Source organism: Phyllobates terribilis, unplaced genomic scaffold (assembly GCF_046119375.1).
Source record: "Phyllobates terribilis strain yellow unplaced genomic scaffold, ASM4611937v1 Scaffold_117__1_contigs__length_5270597, whole genome shotgun sequence".
Taxonomy (NCBI): domain Eukaryota; kingdom Metazoa; phylum Chordata; class Amphibia; order Anura; family Dendrobatidae; genus Phyllobates; species Phyllobates terribilis.
Genome location: NW_027362877.1, coordinates 4,746,768 through 4,766,807, shown reverse-complemented (window position 1 = coordinate 4,766,807; position 20,040 = coordinate 4,746,768). Strand labels below are relative to the sequence as shown.

Sequence of the window (20,040 nt, the reverse complement as noted above, 5' to 3'; positions counted from 1 at the left end):
CTGGATAACTTTGCCAACTGGCTTCTTCACTTTCTATCTTGTGACATCCCCACGCTCATCACAGGAGACTTTAACATCCCCATTGATGATCCCTTCTCCCAATCTGCCTCTCATCTACTTTCTCTAACCTCCTCATTCGGCCTCTCACAGGTTACTAATTCTCCTACACATGAAGACGGGAATACTCTGGACCTGGTTTTCTCCCGTCTCTGCTCGCTGCATGACTTTACTAACTCTCCTTTCCCGCTGTCGGACCACAACCTTCTTTCCTTCTCTGTCAAGAACTGTCTCCTCACCTGGGACACCCCCACTTACCACACTTCTAGGAATACACGTACCATTAATACCCAGCAGCTTATGGACAATCTCCACACATCTTCAGCCCCCATCTCCTCCCTCTTCTGTCCAAACTTGGCATTGTCACACTACAATAATACAGTGAAGAGCGCCCTAAATGAAGTAGCACCTTCTACACGCAGAAAGACCCAACGCAGACAACGGCAGCCCTGGCACACAATGCAAACACGCTTTCTTCAGCGTTGCTCAAGGTGCGCTGAGCGTCAGTGGAGAAAATCTCTTTTAGCAGAGGACTTCATCCACTATGAATTCATGCTCAAAACCTATAACTCTGCCCTTCATCTGGCCAAACAATCCTACTTCACCCCTGTCGTCACTGCTTTCTGGTTCTTCTATCCTTTAGTATACAGGCCCGGAGAGAATAAGACACAAGACAGGTAGTATGCGTCAACAGACTCTAACTTTATTACAAAGCATAGGGTTTATATACACCCTGGAGGAAGAAACAGATTTACCATATATGGTCCGATCATACAATTTAGCTGTGCAAAAAAAGACTGGTTTCTGTTCTCGTGATGCCTATGCTTGTGTTGAAACATTTAATCAGACACATTCTGATGACTAGCAAGGACACGTTAGTTTCTATTGATACAAGGAAGGAACATTTAGTTGTTGTTTTTGACCTAAGGTAACCGTCAGACTTATATAGCATAGATGGGGTCTTTGAACTTGGGGGACCTCATCTTCTGCTATAACATCCCCCTCATCACTTCACTGTCCAACAATCCAAAATGACTTTTTGAAACCTTAAACTCCCTCCTGAAACCTAATGCACAGGCCCCCACCACCAACCTCAGCGGTGAGGATCTGGCCACTTATTTCCTAGAAAAAATCAACCACATCCATCAGGTCATTTTGGTCCAATCTCCTCAGTGCCTGGATCCCCTTCCCTGCCGCACTTCAAGCTCACTAGCCATCTTTGAGCCTGTTACAGAAGAAGAAGTTACCCAGCTCCTCACTTCTTCCCAACCTGCAACAGTGACCCCATTCCTTCACATCTGCAGTCTCTCTCCCCGGTGGTCACCACTCACCTGACTAAAATATTTAACCTCTCTCTTTCTTCAGGTATCTTTCCCTCCTCATTTAAACATGCCATCATAACCCCTTTACTTAAAAAGCCATCCCTGGACCAGAACTGTGCTGCTAACTACAGACCTGTCTCTAATCTAACTTAAATCTCTAAACTCCTGGAACGCTTGGTCCACTCCCGTCTAATCCACTATCTCTCAGATAACTCTCTCCTCGACCCTCTACAATCTGGTTTCCGCTCCTTACACTCCACTGAAACTACCCTCACTAAAGTCTCTAATGATCTACTAACCGCTAAATCCAAAGGTCACTGCTCCCTGCTGATTCTCCTGGATCTCTCTGCCGCATTTGACACTGTGGATCACCAGCTCCTCCTCACTATGCTCCGCTCTATAGGCCTCCAGGAAACTGTTCTCTCCTGGTTCTCCTCCTACATCTCTGACCGCTCCTTCACTGTATCTTTTGCCGGCTCCTCTTCCTCTCCTCGTCCCCTTACTATCGGTGTCCCGCAGGGATCAGTCCTATGCCCCCTCCTCTTCTCTCTATACACTGCCCCTATTGGACTAACAATCAGCAGATTTGGGTTCCAGTATCATCTCTATGCTGACACCTCTTCACCTGACATCACCCCTACCCTAATACAAAATACTAAGAATTGTCTGTCCGCTGTCTCTAACATAATGTCCTCCCTCTATCTTAAACTGAATCTCTACAAAACTGAACTTCTTGTGTTTCTCCCCTCTACTAACCCAACTCTACCTGACATTGAATTTACCTTGGATGGTTCAACCATAACTCCCAGTAGCACGTTCGCTGCCTTGGGGTCATATTCGACACTAACCTTTCCTTTACTCCCTATATCCGATCACTCACTCGCTCTTGTCACCTGCATCTTAAAAACATCTCCAGAATCCGACCTTTTCTCACCTTTGAAACTGCTAAAACTCTTACTGTCGCTCTTATTCACTCTCGTCTGGACTACCGCAACTCTCTTCTGATCGGTCTCCCTCTTACCAAACTTTCTCCTCTCCAATCTGTCCTGAATGCAGCAGCCAGGGTCGTATTTCTGTCCAGCCGCTTCACCGATGCCTCCATCTTGTGCCAGTCATTACACAGGTTGCCCATTCGCTACAGGGTCCAATATAAACTCATAGCTGTCACCCACAAAGCTCTCCACAGTTCGGCACCACCTTATATCTCTTCTCTCATCTCTGCCTATCGCCCTACACGTGCCCTCCGTTCTACAAATGACCTAAGACTAACATCCCTCATAATCTGAACCTCGCACCTCCGTCTCCAAGACGTCTCTCGTGCTGTGCCAGTTCTCTGGAATGCTCTACCCTAGAAGAACCGACTGATGCCTAGCCCCCATGTCTTCAAGCGCGCTTTAAAAACCCATCTCTTTAAACAAGCCGACCACCTCAACTACTCAGTAAACCAACTTTCCCCTTTTTCCTCCTTCTAAATATTATTCAGAATCTGCTCCCTACTCTTCATCTGTCTCCTCACCCTCCATGCACACGATAACTGCACTCGATACTTGATTATTGCACTTATACATACAGGCTGATGACCGGATCATGCAGCTTTATGTAAAAATCCCTATTTATTATAATTGCCAGACCTGAAATAACAAGCACTTTTCACCTACTGTGTCCCCCCATTCCCTTGTAGATTGTAAGCGTGCGAGCGGAAGGACCCTCGCTCCTAATGTAACTGTTTAAACTGTCTTACCTTGTATTGAATTTATTGTCTGTACATGTCCCCGCTTAATTGTAAAGTGCTGCGGAATATGTTGGCGCTATATAAGTAAAACTTATTAGTATGTTTTTTTTGCATTTCCTACAGTGCTTGCCAAAAGTATTGGCACCCCTGCAATTCTGTCAGATAATACTCAGTTTCTTCCTGAAAATGATTGCAATCACAAATTCTTTGGTATTATTCTCTTCATTTAATTTGTCTTCAATGAAAAAACACAAAAAGAATTGTCCTAAAGCCAAATTGGATATAATTCCACACCAAACCTAAAAAAGGGGTGGACAAAAGTATTGGCACCCTTTTAAAAATCATGTGATGCTTCTCTAATTCGTGTAATTAACAGCACCTGTAACTTACCTGTGGCACCTAACAGGTGTTGGCAATAACTAAATCACACTTGCAGCCAGTTAACAAGGATTAAAGTTGACTCAACCTCTGTCCTGTGTCCTTGTGTGTACCACATTGAGCATGGAGAAAAGAAAGAAGACCAAAGAACTGTCTGAGGACTTGAGAAACCATATTGTGAGGAAGCATGAGCAATCTCAAGGCTACAAGTCCATCTCCAAAGACCTGAATGTTCCTGTGTCTTCCGTGCGCAGTGTCATCAAGAAGTGTAAAGCCTATGGCACTGTGGCTAACCTCCCTAGATGTGGACGGAAAAGAAAAATTGACGAGAGATTTCAACGCAAGATTGTGCGGATGGTGGATAAAGAACCTCGACTAACATCCAAACAAGTTCAAGCTGCCCTGCAGTCCGAGGGTACAACAGTATCAACCTGTACTATCCGTCGGTGTCTGAATGAAAAGGGACTGTATGGTAGGATACCCAGGAAGACCCCACTTCTTACCCCGAGACATAAAAAAGCCAGGCTGTAGTTTTCCAAAACTTACCTGAGAAAGCCTAAAACGTTTTGGAAGAATGTTCTCTGGTCAGATGAGACAAAAGTAGAGCTTTTTGGGAAAAAGCATCAACATAGAGTGTACAGGAAAAAAAAAGAGGTATTCAAAGAAAAGAACACGGTCCCTACAGTCAAACATGGCGGAGGTTCCCTGATGTTTTGGGGTTGCTTTGCTGCCTCTGGCACTGAACTGCTTGACCGTGTGCATGGCATTATGAAGTCTGAAGACTACTAACAAATTTTGCAGCATAATGTAGGGCCCAGTGTGAGAAAGCTGGGTCTCCCTCCGAGGTCATGGGTCTTCCAGCAGGACAATGACCTAAAACACACTTCCAAAGGCACTATAAAATGGTTTTAGAGAAAGCACTGGAGACTTCTAAGGTGGCCAGCAATGAGTCCAGACCTAAATCCCATAGAACACCTGTGGAGAGATCTCAAAATGGCAGTTTGGAGAAGGCACCCTTCAAATATCAGGGACCTGGAGCAGTTTGCCAAAGAAGAATGGTCTACAATTCCAGCAGAGTATTGTAAGAAACTCATTGATGGTTACCGGAAGCGGTTGTTCGCAGTTATTTTGGCTAAAGGTTGTGCAACCAAGTATTAGGCTGAGGGTGCCAATACTTTTGTCTGGCCCTTTTTTGGAGTTTTGTGTGAAATGATCAATGATTTGATTTTTGCTTCATTCTCTTTTGTGTTTTTTCCTTGCAAGCAAATTAAATGAAGATAATAAGACCAAAGAATTTGTGATTGCAATCATTTTCAGGAAGAAACTGAGTACTTTTGGCCAGCACTGTATATACGCCTATATATATATTTGTGGCAATGTGTATTGGTGTAAAATAAAATATTTAATTTGACAGTTATTATACTTTGTTATGGACGTTTTTTCATCTTTGTGTATATACACTGCTCAAAAAAATAAAGGGAACACTGAAATACCCATCCTAGATCTGAATGAATGAAATATTCTCATTGAATACTTTGTTCTGTACAAAGTGGAAAAACACATTACAGGCTGATCCAACTTTGATGTAATGTCCTTAAAACAAGTCAAAATGAGGCTCAGTATTGTGTGTGGCCTCCACGTGCCTGTATGACCTCCCTACAACGCCTGGGCATGCTCCTGATGAGGCGGAGTATTGTGTGTGGCCTCCACGTGCCTGTATGACCTCTCTACAACGCCTGGGCATGCTCCTGATGAGGCTGAGTATTGTGTGTGGCCTCCACGTGCCTGTATGACCTCCCTACAATGCCTGGGCATGCTCCTGATGAGGCTGAGTATTGTGTGTGGCCTCCACGTGCCTGTGTGACCTCCCTACAACGCCTGGGCATGCTCCTGCTGAGGTTGCGGATGGTCTCCTGTGGGATCTCCTCCCAGACCTGGACTAAAGCATCCGCCAACTCTTGGACAGTCTGGGGTGCAACGTGACAACGGTGGATGGAGCGAGACATGATGTGCTCAATCGGATTCAGGTCTGGGGGAACGGGCGGCCAGTCCATAGCTTCAATGCCTTCATCTTGCAGGAACTGTTGACACACTCCAGCCACATGAGGTCTGGCATTGTCCTGCATTAGGAGGAACCCAGGGCCAATCACACCAGCATATGGTCTTACAAGGGGTCTGAGGATCTCATCTTGGTACCTAATGGGAGTCAGGCTACCTCTGGCGAGCACATGGAGGGCTGTGCGGCCCTCCAAAGAAATGCCACCCCACACCATTACTGACCCACTGCCAAACCGGTCATGCTGAAGGATGTTGCAGGCAGCAGATCGCTCTCCACGGCGTTTCCAGACTCTGTCACGTCTGTCACATGTGCTCAGTGTGAACCTGCTTTCATCTGTGAAGAGCACAGGGCGCCAGTGGCGACTTTGCCAATCCTGGTGTTCTGTGGCAAATGCCAAGCACCCTGCACGGTGTTGGGCTGTGAGCACAACCCCCATCTGTGGACGTCGGGCCCTCATACCACCCTCATGGAGTCGGTTTATAACCGTTTGTGCAGCCACATGCACATTTGTGGCCTGCTGGAGGTCATTTTGCAGGGCTCTGGCAGTGCTCCTCCTTGCACAAAGGTGGAGGTAGCGGTCCTGCTGCTGGGTTGTTGCCCTCCTATGGCGCCCCACGTCTCCTGGTGTACTGGCCTGTCTCCTGGTACCGCCTCCAGCCTCTGGACACTACGCTGACAGACACAGCAAATCTTCTTGCCACAGCTCGCATTGATGTGCCATCCTGGATGAGCTGCACTACCTGAGCAACTTCTGTGGGTTATAGAGTCCGTCTCATGCTACCACGAGTGTGAAAGTACAACCAATATTCAAAACTGACCAAAACATCAGCCAGAAAGCATTGGTACTGAGATATGGTCTGTGGTCCCCACCTGCAGAATCACTCCTTTATTGAGGGCGTCTTGATAATTGACAATAATTTCCATCCATTGTCTATTCCATTTGTATAACAGCATGTGAAATTGATTGTCAATCAGTGTTGCTTCCTAAGTGGACAGTTTGATTTCACAGAAGTTTCATTTACTTGGAGTTACACAACAGAATATAAGTGTTCCCTTTATTTTTTTGAGCAGTGTATATTTTATATAATGAGACTAATATGATTATATGAATGTTTGTAGTTTTTTTCATTTTTTATTTCATTGTGATGTCATTTCCTTTATTTTTTCTATATAAATGTTGTATTTCTATGTGATTGCCCACAATTGAGAAAAGCTCTGGAGGAGCTGAAGCGTTTTGCAGATTTGTGGATGTGGAATAAATGATTGACTACAGGTGCGTGTCGGGATCTCTTTCCTTTCCCCCTCCATTACTAACCTGAGGGCTTGAAGACAGCTGTGTTTTATGACAAATCACAGCTGTCATCAACCCTAACCGCCATTACCCCGATTGCCACCGCACCAGGGCAATCGGGAAGAGCCGTGCGAAGCACCTGAATTGGTGCCCCATTTCTGAGGCGGCTGAGGGCTGGTATTTTTAGGCTGGGAAGGGCCCAGTAACCGAGGACCTTACCACCCTGATAATATCCACTCACAGCTGTCTGCTTTACCTTTGCTGGTTATCAAAAATAGGTAGGACTCCACATCGCTTTTTTAATTTATTAGCTAAACACAAGTACAGTAAACTACACACTCAGGGCACTAATTATATATCTCACGGATATCTATCATCTATCTCGATCTTTGCACATCTAACACCTAAATATCTGTCATTTCTATTCTGCACTCTCTTCCGGCACGTGTCACACAGACGTGTGTGCGGATGTCACACTTTATGTCATCTGTGTGCAGGACGTACTGACGTCAGAGCTGCCGGCAAAAAACGGACATGTCCGGTCCGTGTGACCATGTGCGCAGCCTATAGATTATAATGGGTGTACGTGTGTGTCTCCGGTACGTGTGAAGGGGGCCTAAAGGGTGTGAGCACTTTTAGTATGAATTACCAGTAGGGGGCGTGACCACTTAAAGTGCCTAGGGCAGCATGAATGCCAGATACGGCCCTGAGCACAGCCCTAATAAAGTCATTAGAGCTGCAGATAAAGGGGGCTCGATTACAGCTCTGGATAGTGGGTTGTATGAGCCGGAGGTTATGAACATGGATGACGATACTAATATATGCCGCACTCTAGATGGAGATCCTACTAATTCATACAATACCCCCTTACATTGTCTTTTGGAGGAGGGTTTGGTATCGCCTGTACTTAATGCCAAACAAATAGAACGATTAAAGGAAAATCACCCACAATGTCCAATATTTCATACATTACCGAAAACTCACAAAGAAGGAAACATCCATCAGTCTAGAGATGCATTCAATACTGGCTGCAGAGAAGATTCCTATAATATAGTGAATATTACCAGAAAACATTTACCTATGTTATACACCGACAAGGATCTAGCAGAGATTTTCATACCTAGTTGTTCCTTCATTGCTGAGAGGGACGTTATTATTGGTAACATCATTTCTCCGAGCTTATGTCTCTACAAGAAATCCAACTGACACGTGGATGACAAATACCAAAGGTTTTATTGAATGTGGCTCTCACCTAGCCAAATCAGAACTCGTACTTTGCACTGACGAGGACCAACAGCCCGAAACACCGTGTCTGCAAATTGAGATTCTGATTTGACTTTTATCCTAAGTCATATTGAACGACTCGTTAAATGGTTGGTTGTGACCTGTAGGATTGCTGCTTCCAATAGGTGGCGCTGTAGAGTACAAGTCCTCTTTTTCTCTGAAGAGGCAATTTGCATATTGAATGTGGGGGAAATAAATGTGGTTTGTGCAAGTCTGTGCACAAAGCAAAAATGTCTGCATCTACTAACCATAATAAACCCTATAATATCAGAGATCTCATTAGTTGTAGCTCAACACAATGACGGGTAAAGTGAATGACACATAAACTGGTGACATTGGCACAAGTCAGGGGTGGCAGAGATTAGACAGCAAATAGTTCTTTAATGGTAATTACTGATGACAGGTTCCCTTAATGTACCTCCAGTGCCATTTCACTCTCAAGCTTCGTATCTTGCCCTTAGTATAGAAAAGTGTCCACGCAATTAAAGAAGTTGTCCACTACTATTAAAAATTCCCCCAATGTAATTAACCCGTTGAGAGAAGATTTATTTTAATTACCTAGCTTTGTCTTTATTGGCTGTGAGCGGTGACGTCTTATATAGACAGGTGTGTGTCTTTCCAAATCAAGTCCTATCAGTTTAATTAAACACAGCTGGACTCCAATGAAGGAGTAGAACCATCTCAAGGAGGATCACAAGGAAATAGACAGCACGTGACTTAAATATGAGTGTCTGAGCAAAGGGTCTGAATACTTATGACCATGTGATATTTCAGTTTTTCTTTTTTAATAAATTTGCAAAAATGTCTACATTTCTGTTTTTTTTCAGTCAAGATGGGGTGCAGAGTGTACTATAATGAGAAAAAAATGAACTTTTTAGAACTTACCGAATAGCTGCAATAAAACAAAGAGTGAAAAATGTAAAGGGGTCTGAATACTTTCCGTACCCACTGTACATCGGGGTTTCCATCTAAATCTACAAAATACACGATTCAGATGACACCCCTGAGGGATCCATTCAGAATAATGAGGCAGCAGAGTTACACCGGACTCCGTCTAGCCTCTGGTCGACTGCGCTTTTATGCACGCTGAAAAAGATGGACATCACTGGATCATAGGCCAGACGGCGTCCACAGTGCCTCATTATACGGAATCTTCCCCCGGGGTTCTGTCCGAATCGCAAGCTCAGTCATTTATATGGCAGCAAGAGACTTGTGTAAGAATAATACGAAAATAAAAGATGGAAGTAATATTAAAAAACACAATTAGGAAAATTAAAAATGTGCTTATTAAATCATTAAGAGGTGTGAATGCGGCCCAGTTATTCATCGGTGCGCAACCGGACTCTGTACAAGAGCAGCCGCGCCATCACCGGACGCTTCTGCTGTGATGTGGACGGCGGATAAAGCTTCACTGCACCGGAGACTTCATACAATATCACACAAGGGTCATCGTCAGGCGCCGCTAATCATAGTCACATGCCAATCATCATCGTCATACGCCAGTCATCATCATCACACGCCGCTAATCATAGTCACATGCCAATCATCATCGTCATACGCCAGTCATCATCATCACACGCCGCTAATCATAGTCACATGCCAATCATCATCGTCATACGCCGCTAATCATAGTCACATGCCAGTCATCATCATCACACGCCGCTAATCATAGTCACATGCCAATCATCATCGTCATACGCCGCTAATCATAGTCACATGCCAATCATCATCGTCATACGCCAGTCATCATCATCACACGCCGGTCATTATTACATACCTATGGAAACATCTACAGGAATCTCCTCCTTCCCGTCATTCACACACGGCTGATCCCTCCTCGTCATCGCTTCTTCTTCTGTCTCGTCCTTCACTTTATTCTTAGTTGGATCTTCCTCCTGATATATCAGATGTAACAATCAGCACAATACAAGAAACCACCAAAATCTGTGACATCTATGACCTCGATCAGAAATGTCCCCCCATATACAGATCCGGTACAGGGCTCAGCACCGTCTACCTGATGACTCTCCGGGATGTTGTGATTCTCCTCTGGACAGTCCTGGGGATACAGAGGACGGGGACATCTCTCTGGTGGATTTCTTTCCATGAGTCCATCTGTAGGAAACACATAGTGACAGAATACAGTGACATGTAAAAGTTTGGGCACCAATGGTCAAAATTACTGTTATTGTGAACAGTTAAGTTGAAGATGAAATAATCTCTAAACGCCCTAAAGTTAAAGATGACATTTCCTTTGTATTTTAGGCAAAACAATAAATAATAAATTATATATATTTTCATCTTTTACATTTAACATGGTGTTATGTTTGCATCAAGAATTTGCTGAAATTTCATGGAATCCATTCTTCCCTCTACCCGTTCCCTGTGCCATTGGCTGCAACACAACCCCAAAGCATGATTGATCCACCACCATGCTTAATGGTTGGCGAGATGTTCTTTTCCTAAAATTCTGTGCCCTTTTTCTCCACACAACTTTTATCATTGGTCTATTTTAACCTCATCGGTCCACAAGACTTGTTTCCAAAATGCATCAGACCTTCTTAGATGTACTTTTGCATACTTCTGACGCTGAATTTCATGGTGAGGTCGCAGGAGAGGTTTTCTTCTGATGACTCTTCCATGAAGGCCATATTTGTGCAGGTGTCTCTGAAGAGTATAATAATGTACCACAACTCCAGAGTCTGCTAAATCTTTCTGAAGGTCTTTTGCAGTCAGGAGGGGGTTCTGATTTGCCTCTATAGCAATCCTACTGAAAATTTGCTTGGTCTTCCAGACCTTATCTTGACCTCCACTGTTTCTGTTAACTGACATTTCTTTATTACATTTTGAACCGAGGAAAGGGCAACTTGAAAACGCTTCGCTCATAGCCTTCTCCTGCTTTGTGGGCCTCCACCATTTTCAGAGTGCTAGACAGCGGATTAGAAGAAGCCATGGCTGCTGTTTATTTGGCACATTGTTAGAGTAGGCAGGGTTTTTATAAAGCTGGACTTTCCTAACGATGATAGGGAATGAGCCCTTACCCTAACAGGCTAAGTAAGGTCTGAATCATTGGTCAAAGTTATCTGAGCACACAAATGTCCAAGGGTAATACAAAGGAAATGTGTCATCTTTAACTTTAGGTCTTTTAGAGATCATTTCATCTTCAACTTGCTTAACTGGTCACAATAACAGTAATTTTGACCAGGGGTGCCCAAACTTTTACATGCCACTGTAGATTGTGTCATGCAATGATGGAAGTAGTAGTAGATGACCACAGAACAGACATGACAGTCTCCCCTCCTCACCCTGCTGATCGGCCCATATTGCGGTCGCCTCTTGGGCTCCATGTATAACTTCAACCTTAATATTAATCAGATCTTCATCCTAAAAAGAAAAAATGTAAGATGAGCTCAAATCCCATCACATCATGGTCAGATGCTGTGGGGACTTCAGTGTCATCTACCTGATGATCCTCCGGGATATTGTGATTCTCCTCTGGACAGTCCTGGGGATACAGAGAACGGGGACATCTCTCTGGTGGATTTCTCCCCCTGGATCCATCTGTGGAGACACACAGACTGAATACAAGACCTGCCGTGTATCTGTCTATATATGAGACTCGTCTCTCAGAACCGGTAATTCTATGTTTATGTATCAGTGAATAAATTACATTGTTGCGGTCCTCACCACCGGTACCGAGGTCCCAGCACATTGTGGGCCCCAAGTATGAAGTGATAATCAGCGAGACCAAAGCCTAATGCTTTCTGCTCTGCACTCGGAGGATGAGGACCCTGAGGAGAGGGACAGAGAAGACCCTCATCAGTCAATGAAGTAGCCGTACTAAAAAACACAACTTCTCCAAGTTTCGTCTCCACCAGGGATGGAACCACAGAGGAGCTGGAAAAAGCTCCACATTTCTATCCATTGGTTTCTTCTCTCCTAAATCACTGTATAGAGATTGGGGGAAGGACGGTGACCATTTACCAGTGATTGTATTTTGAGAGCTCATGATGTCACCGTGAGGACACGGCCTCCGTCCTGGACAGGATCCTCTGGGATCACTAAGAGGAGAGAACCTGATCTACTAAAAGACGGGTTACCGTGTTTTTCTTCTTCTTTAAATAGAGATAACTCTCAACATCCGCCTCGGTATAAACACTAAAATAAGCAGCAAGTTCTGCATTTGACTCTAAAGGAGGAAAAAAGGGCACATGTACGACTGACGTACGAAGTCACAGAACCCGGAAGGACGGTGTTGTGGGGAGCACCCGGTACACAGCGGTTAGTACCTATCAATGTGTAGAAAGGACAACTAGAGAGCAGGCACCGGGGTCATGGGCGCTTACTGATGAACACGGGGAGCCAAGGAGAGATTGTCTGGTCAGACTCCACAGAAAAGCTCCATAATACATATTCTTCTGAACAAACATCCCTGTAAGGGAGACTTACACTTATTACCACGCCAGGATCTCAGATTGAAGTTACCATTATTTTTGCTTTGTCTCCCAAAATTAGAACAAATGTTTTTGTGTGTATATATATATATATATATATATATATATATATATATATATATATATATATATATATATATATATATACGGATAGGTCCATATATATTTGGACAGAGACAACGTTTTTCTAATTTTAGTTCTAGACATTACCACAATGATCTTTAAACAAAACAATTCAGATGCAGTTGAAGTTCAGACTTTCAGCTTTCATTTGAGCGTATCCACATTAAAATTGGATGAAGGGTTTAGGAGTTTCAGCTCCTTAACATGTGCCACCCTGTTTTTAAAGGGACCAAAAGTAATTGGACAATTGACTCCAAGGCTATTTCATGGACAGGTGTGGGCAATCCCTTCGTTATGTCATTCTCAATTAAGCAGATAAAAGGCCTGGAGTTGATTTGAGGTGTGCTGTTTGCATTTGGAAGGTTTTGCTGTGAAGTAAACATGCAGTCAAAGGAGCTCTCCATGCAGGTGAAACAAGCCATCCTTAAGCTGCAAAAACAGAAAAAAACCATCCGAGAAATTGCTACAATATTAGGAGTGACAAAATCTACAGTTTGGTACATCCTGAGAAAGAAAGAAAGCAATGGTGAACTCATCAATGCAAAAAGACCTGGGCGCCCACGGAAGACAACAGTGGTGGATGATCGCAGAATAATCTCCGTGGTGAAGAGAAACCCCTTCACAACAGCCAACCAAGTGACCACCACTCTCCAGGAGGTAGGCGTATCAATATACAAATCTACCATAAAGAGAAGACTGCATGAAAGTAACTACAGAGGGTTCACTGCACGGTGCAAGCCACTCATAAGCATCAAGAAGAAAAAGGCTAGACTGGACTTTGCTAAAAAACATCTAAAAAAGCCAGCACAGTTCTGGAAGAACATTCTTTGGACAGATGAAACCAAGATCAACCTCTACCAGAATGATGGAAAGAGAAAAGTATGGCGAAGGCGTGGTACAGCTCATGATCCAAAGCATACCACATCATCTGTAAAACACGGCGGAGGCAGTGTGATGGCTTGGGCATGCATGGCTGCCAGTGGCACTGGGTCACTAGTGATTTATTGATGATGTGACACAGGACAGAAGCAGCCGAATGAATTCTGATGTATTCAGAGCCATACTGTGTGCTCAGATCCAGCCAAATGCAGCCAAACTGATTGGTTGTCGTTTCATACTACAGATGGACAATGACCCAAAACATAAAGCCAAAGCAACCCAGGAGTTTACTAAAGCAAAGAAGTGGAATATTCTTGAATGGCCAAGTCAGTCACCTGATCTCAACCCAATTGAGCATGCATTTCACTTGTTAAAGACTAAACTTCAGACAGAAAGGCCCACAAACAAACAGCAACTGAAAACCACCGCAGTGAAGGCCTGGCAGAGCATCAAAAAGGAGGAAACACAGCGTCTGGTGATGTCCATGAGTTCAAGACTTCAGGCAGTCATTGCCAACAAAGGGTTTTCAACCAATTACTAGAAATGAACATTTTATTTACAATTATTTCATCTGTCCAATTACTTTTGGTCCCTTTAAAAACAGGGTGGCACATGTTAAGGAGCTGAAACTCCTAAACCCTTCATCCAATTTTAATGTGGATTCCCTCAAATGAAAGCTGAAAGTCTGAACTTCAACTGCATCTGAATTGTTTTGTTTAAAATTCATTGTGGTAATGTCTAGAACCAAAACTAGAAAAAACGTTGTCTCTGTCCAAATACATATGGACCTAAGTGTGTGTGTGTGTGTGTGTGTGTGTGTGTGTGTGTGTGTATATATATATATACACACATACATACGAGACCAAAAATTTGGACATACCTTCTCATTTAAAGATTTTTCTGTATTTTCATGACTATGAAAATTGTACATTCACACTGAAGGCATCAAGACTATGAATTAACACATGTGGAATTATATACTTAACAAAAAAGTGTGAAACAACTGAAAATATGTCTTATATTCTAGGTTCTTCAAAGTAGCCACCTTTTGCTTTGATGACTGCTTTGCACACTCTTGGCATTCTCTTGATGAGCTTCAAGAGGTAGTCACAGGAAATGGTTTTCACTTCACAGGTGTGCCCTGTCAGGTTTAATAAGTGGGATTTCTCGCCTTATAAATGGGGTTGGGACCATCAGTTGTGTTGTGCAGAAGTCTGGTGGATACACAGCTGATAGTCCTACTGAATAGACTGTTAGAATTTGTATTAAGCAAGAAAAAAAGCAGCTGAGTAAAGAAAAACAACTAGCCATCATTACTTTAAGAAATGAAGGTCAGTCAGTGCGAAAAATTGGGCAAACTTTGAAAGTGTCCCCAAGTGCAGTTGCAAAAATCATCAAGCGCTACAAAGAAACTGGCTCACATGAGGACCGCCCCAGGAAAGGAAGACCAAGAGTCACCTCTGCTTCTGAGGATAAGTTTATCCGAGTCACCAGCCTCAGAAATCGCAGGTTAACAGCAGCTCAGATTAGAGACCAGGTCAATGCCACACAGAGTTCAGAGGTATGGACAAGCGACAGCAGATTAGATGAAAAATCATCAGTAAATTAACCCCGACTCTGCTGAGTAACGATCAGACTCCAGTACCGAAAGAAATCATAGGAGAGAACGGACAGAAGAGTTGGGACATCTGCAGACAAAATGTGACCGATGCTCTAAGGAAGGTGAAAGTTTCTGAAAGAAGCCGCCGAGGACGAAGACTCAAGACTGATGAAGACGACAGCGGAGAAACCGCGACTCACAGATCAGAAGAGAATAATCAGGGAATGAAAGCTGTGAGAAAATGTAGAGAAAACCAGAGCAAGTCTGGAGAAAACTCATCTATTATAGGACGAGGCCGAGAGACGTCATCACATCCACAGGAGCCAACAAGAGTCTCCTCTCACCTGGTGATGTCAGAGGCCGGAGCTCCTCCATTATCACCTCCTGGTACCGATCCTGGTGTCCTTCTAGATACTCCCACTCCTCCATGGAGAGATAGACAGCGACGTCCTGACACCTTATAGGAGCCTGACAACAACGACACCGTGATCACCCAGAATCCTCCAGTGCTGTCCTGTATAATGTCCCAGCAGTCACGTCTCCGCTCATCACCCAGAATCCTCCAGTGCTGTCCTGTATAATGTCCCAGCAGTCACCTCTCCGGTCATCACCCAGAATCCTCCAGTGCTGTCCTGTATAATGTCCCAGCAGTCACCTCTCCGCTCAACACCCAGAATCCTCCAGTGCTGTCCTGTATAATGTCCCAGCAGTCACCTCTCCAGTCATCACCCAGAATCCTCCAGTGCCGTCATGTATAATGTCCCAGCAGTCACCTCTCTGGTCATCACCCAGAATCCTCCAGTGCTGTCCTGCATAATGTACCAGCAGTCACCTCCAGTCATCACCCAGAATCCTCCAGTGCTGTCCTGTATAATGTCCCAGCGTCAGCTCTCCGGTCATCACCCAGAATCCTCCAGTGCTGTCCTGTATAATGTCCCAGCAGTCACCTCTCCGGTCATCACCCAGAATCCTCCAGTGCTGTCCTGTATAATGTCCCAGCAGTCACCTCTCCGCTCAGCAGCTCAATCATCTTGTTGCTGAGCTCTAGGATCTTCTTCTTCTTCCTCTCATGTATCGGGGGGTGCGGCGGAGGCTCTGTGATGGGGCCCGAGCTCCGCCCTCCTGACTCCTGGAGATGGATGATGGGAGTCACACCCTCCCCCGGTGTCTTCCTCACTATTGTGTAATCCTGTGTATGGAGAGAGACACTTAGGGAGAAGAATTCCTTCCCGACTCCAGATCTGACAATCAGTAGAAATCCCGGGATCAATAAACGTCTCCAGTAATCTGGGGCCATAACCTGGAATATTATTACACTCAGGACAGACATCCAGGCCCCTCTACAGCTCTTATAGGGAATCCCCATGACAACTCCTCCTGGCAGAGAGCTGCACACAATCACTGCTCTTACAGTAAAGAATCCTTCTCTTCCTCTTCTGGATTTCCTCTTCCCGATGTCAGACTTGTTACATATCACAATAAATCTGATAGAAATGTAGAGGAGTTACCTCTCCGCTCAGCAGGGAGATGATCTCCAGGGTGAAGTGTAATAATCTTCTGGTGGTCTCGTCCTCGTCCATCCTCCGGGGGTCATTCAGGAGAAGGAGGGATCAGCACTGGATCAGCTGGAGGGATCTCGTCCTGCCGGCGTCTTCATGATAAAGGAGAAGATGGAGATCACAGGGGACGATATAACGACAATCACTGAATTCTGCCCCAAATATCCGACATTTATCAGTAAGAATCTGGAGGAAAAGCCACAAACTCCACCGCGGCCTCCTCCGCCGACCTGACCGCTCATTATCAGCCTCGTAGGAGGACGGTCACCGTGGTAACTACACCGCCAGCAGAGGACGGTCACCGTGGTAACTACACCGCCAGCGGAGGACGATCACCGTGGTAACTACAGCGCCAGCAAAGGACGGTCACCGTGGTAACTACACCGCCAGCGGGGGACGGTCACCGTGGTAACTACACCGCCAGCAGAGGACAGTCACTGTGGTAACTACACCTCCAGCAGGGGACGGTCACCGTGGTAACTACACCTCCAGCGGTGGACGGTCACCGTGGTAACTACAGCGCAAGCGGAGGACAATCACCATGGTAACTACACCTCCAGCGGAGGACAGTCACCGTGGTAACTACAGCGCCAGTGGGGGACGGTCACCGTGGTAACTACACCTCCAGCAGGGGACGGTCACCGTGGTAACTACAGCGCAAGCAGGGGACGGTCACCGTGGTAACTACAGCGCAAGCGGGGGACGGTCACCGTGGTAACTACAGCGCAAGCGGGGGACGGTCACCGTGGTAACTACACCGCCGGCAGAGGACGGTCACCGTGGTAACTACACCTCCAGCGGGAGACGGTCACCGTGGTAACTACACCTCCAGCGGGAGACGGTCACCGTGGTAACTACACCTCCAGCGGGAGACGGTCACCGTGGTAACTACACCTCCAGCGGGAGACGGTCACCGTGGTAACTACACCTCCAGCGGGAGACGGTCACCGTGGTAACTACACCTCCAGCGGGGGACGGTCACCGTGGTAACTACAGCGCAAGCGGGGGACGGTCACCGTGGTAACTACAGCGCAAGCGGGGGACGGTCACCGTGGTAACTACAGCGCAAGCGGGGGACGGTCACCGTGGTAACTACAGCGCCGGCAGAGGACGGTCACCGTGGTAACTACAGCGCCGGCGGGAGACGGTCACCGTGGTAACTACAGCGCCGGCGGGAGACGGTCACCGTGGTAACTACACCTCCAGCGGGGGACGGTCACCGTGGTAACTACACCTCCAGCGGGAGACGGTCACCGTGGTAACTACACCTCCAGCGGGAGACGGTCACCGTGGTAACTACACCTCCAGCGGGAGACGGTCACCGTGGTAACTACACCTCCAGCGGGAGACGGTCACCGTGGTAACTACACCTCCAGCGGGGGACGGTCACCGTGGTAACTACACCTCCAGCGGGGGACGGTCACCGTGGTAACTACACCTCCAGCGGGGGACGGTCACCGTGGTAACTACACCTCCAGCGGAGGACGGTCACCGTGGTAACTACACCTCCAGCGGGGGACGGTCACCGTGGTAACTACACCTCCAGCGGGGGACGGTCACCGTGGTAACTACACCTCCAGCGGGGGACGGTCACCGTGGTAACTACACCTCCAGCGGAGGACGGTCACCGTGGTAACTACACCTCCAGCGGGGGACGGTCACCGTGGTAACTACACCTCCAGCGGGGGACGGTCACCGTGGTAACTACACCTCCAGCGGGGGACGGTCACCGTGGTAACTACACCTCCAGCGGGGGACGGTCACCGTGGTAACTACACCTCCAGCGGGGGACGGTCACCGTGGTAACTACACCTCCAGCGGGGGACGGTCACCGTGGTAACTACAGCGCCAGCGGGGGATGGTCACCGTGGTAACTCCACCTCCAGCGGGGGATGGTCACCATGGTAACTACAGCGCCAGCGGGAGACGGTCACCGTGGTAACTACACCTCCAGCAGGGGATGGTCACCGTGGTAACTACAGCGCAAGCGGGGGACGGTCACCGTGGTAACTACAGCGCAAGCGGGGGACGGTCACCGTGGTAACTACACCGCCGGCAGAGGACGGTCACCGTGGTAACTACACCTCCAGCGGGAGACGGTCACCGTGGTAACTACACCTCCAGCGGGAGACGGTCACCGTGGTAACTACACCTCCAGCGGGAGACGGTCACCGTGGTAACTACACCTCCAGCGGGAGACGGTCACCGTGGTAACTACACCTCCAGCGGGAGACGGTCACCGTGGTAACTACACCTCCAGCGGGAGACGGTCACCGTGGTAACTACAGCGCCAGCGGGGGACGGCCACCGTGGTAACTACAGCGCCAGCGGGGGACGGCCACCGTGGTAACTACAGCGCCAGCGGGGGACGGTCACCGTGGTAACTACAGCGCCAGCGGGGGACGGTCACCGTGGTAACTACAGCGCCAGCGGGGGACGGTCACGGGGGAGACTCCACGCAAGTAACAGGACCCCCTCCTCACCCACGCAGTCTCGCACCTTCAGAATCCCCCTGCTCCCTGTGCAGCCCCCATACAGGAACATCCACTTATCTCCGCCCCCAAATCACCTCAGCTCCTCAGAGTAATCGCCACAGTCTCAGCAGCAGAGAGCAATGGAGCGCGAGGCCCCGCCCCTTCCGGTGACATCATCAAGTCTTATGGGTATGACGTCAGGTCCTTTAGCCCACATGGATTTAGTCTCTACCTTTCCTGAGCTCCGCCCCCTGATCACATGACAGTGACGTCACCACAGGTCCTCCGCTCTCAGTGCAGCAGCCTCTTCCTGTTGTGATGCTTTGTTCTCTCTCTCCCCCCCTCCGTCGTCTCTCTCTCCCCCCCTCCGTCGTCTCTCTCTCCCCCCTCCGTCGTCTCTCTCCCCCCCCTCCGTCGTCTCTCTCCCCCCTCCGTCGTCTCTCTCCCCCCCCTCCGTCGTCTCTCTCCCCCCCCTCCGTCGTCTCTCTCTCCCCCCTCCGTCGTCTCTCTCCCCCCTCCGTCGTCTCTCTCCCCCCCTCCGTCGTCTCTCTCCCCCCTCCGTCGTCTCTCTCCCCCCCTCCGTCGTCTCTCTCCCCCCCCTCCGTCGTCTCTCTCCCCCCCCTCCGTCGTCTCTCTCCCCCCCCTCCGTCGTCTCTCTCCCCCCCTCCGTCGTCTCTCTCTCCCCCCTCCGTCGTCTCTCTCCCCCCTCCGTCGTCTCTCTCCCCCCCCTCCGTCGTCTCTCTCCCCCCCTCCGTCGTCTCTCTCCCCCCCCTCCGTCGTCTCTCTCCCCCCCTCCGTCGTCTCTCTCTCCCCCCTCCGTCGTCTCTC

The 20,040-nt window shown here is 47.4% G+C and overlaps 1 pseudogene; it reads right to left on the bottom strand.

Moving 5' to 3' along the window:
• Nucleotides 1-19,372, bottom strand: part of LOC141201518 (uncharacterized) — a 147,333-nt pseudogene extending 127,961 nt beyond the window's left edge.
• Nucleotides 19,373-20,040: the final 668 nt, after the last annotated feature.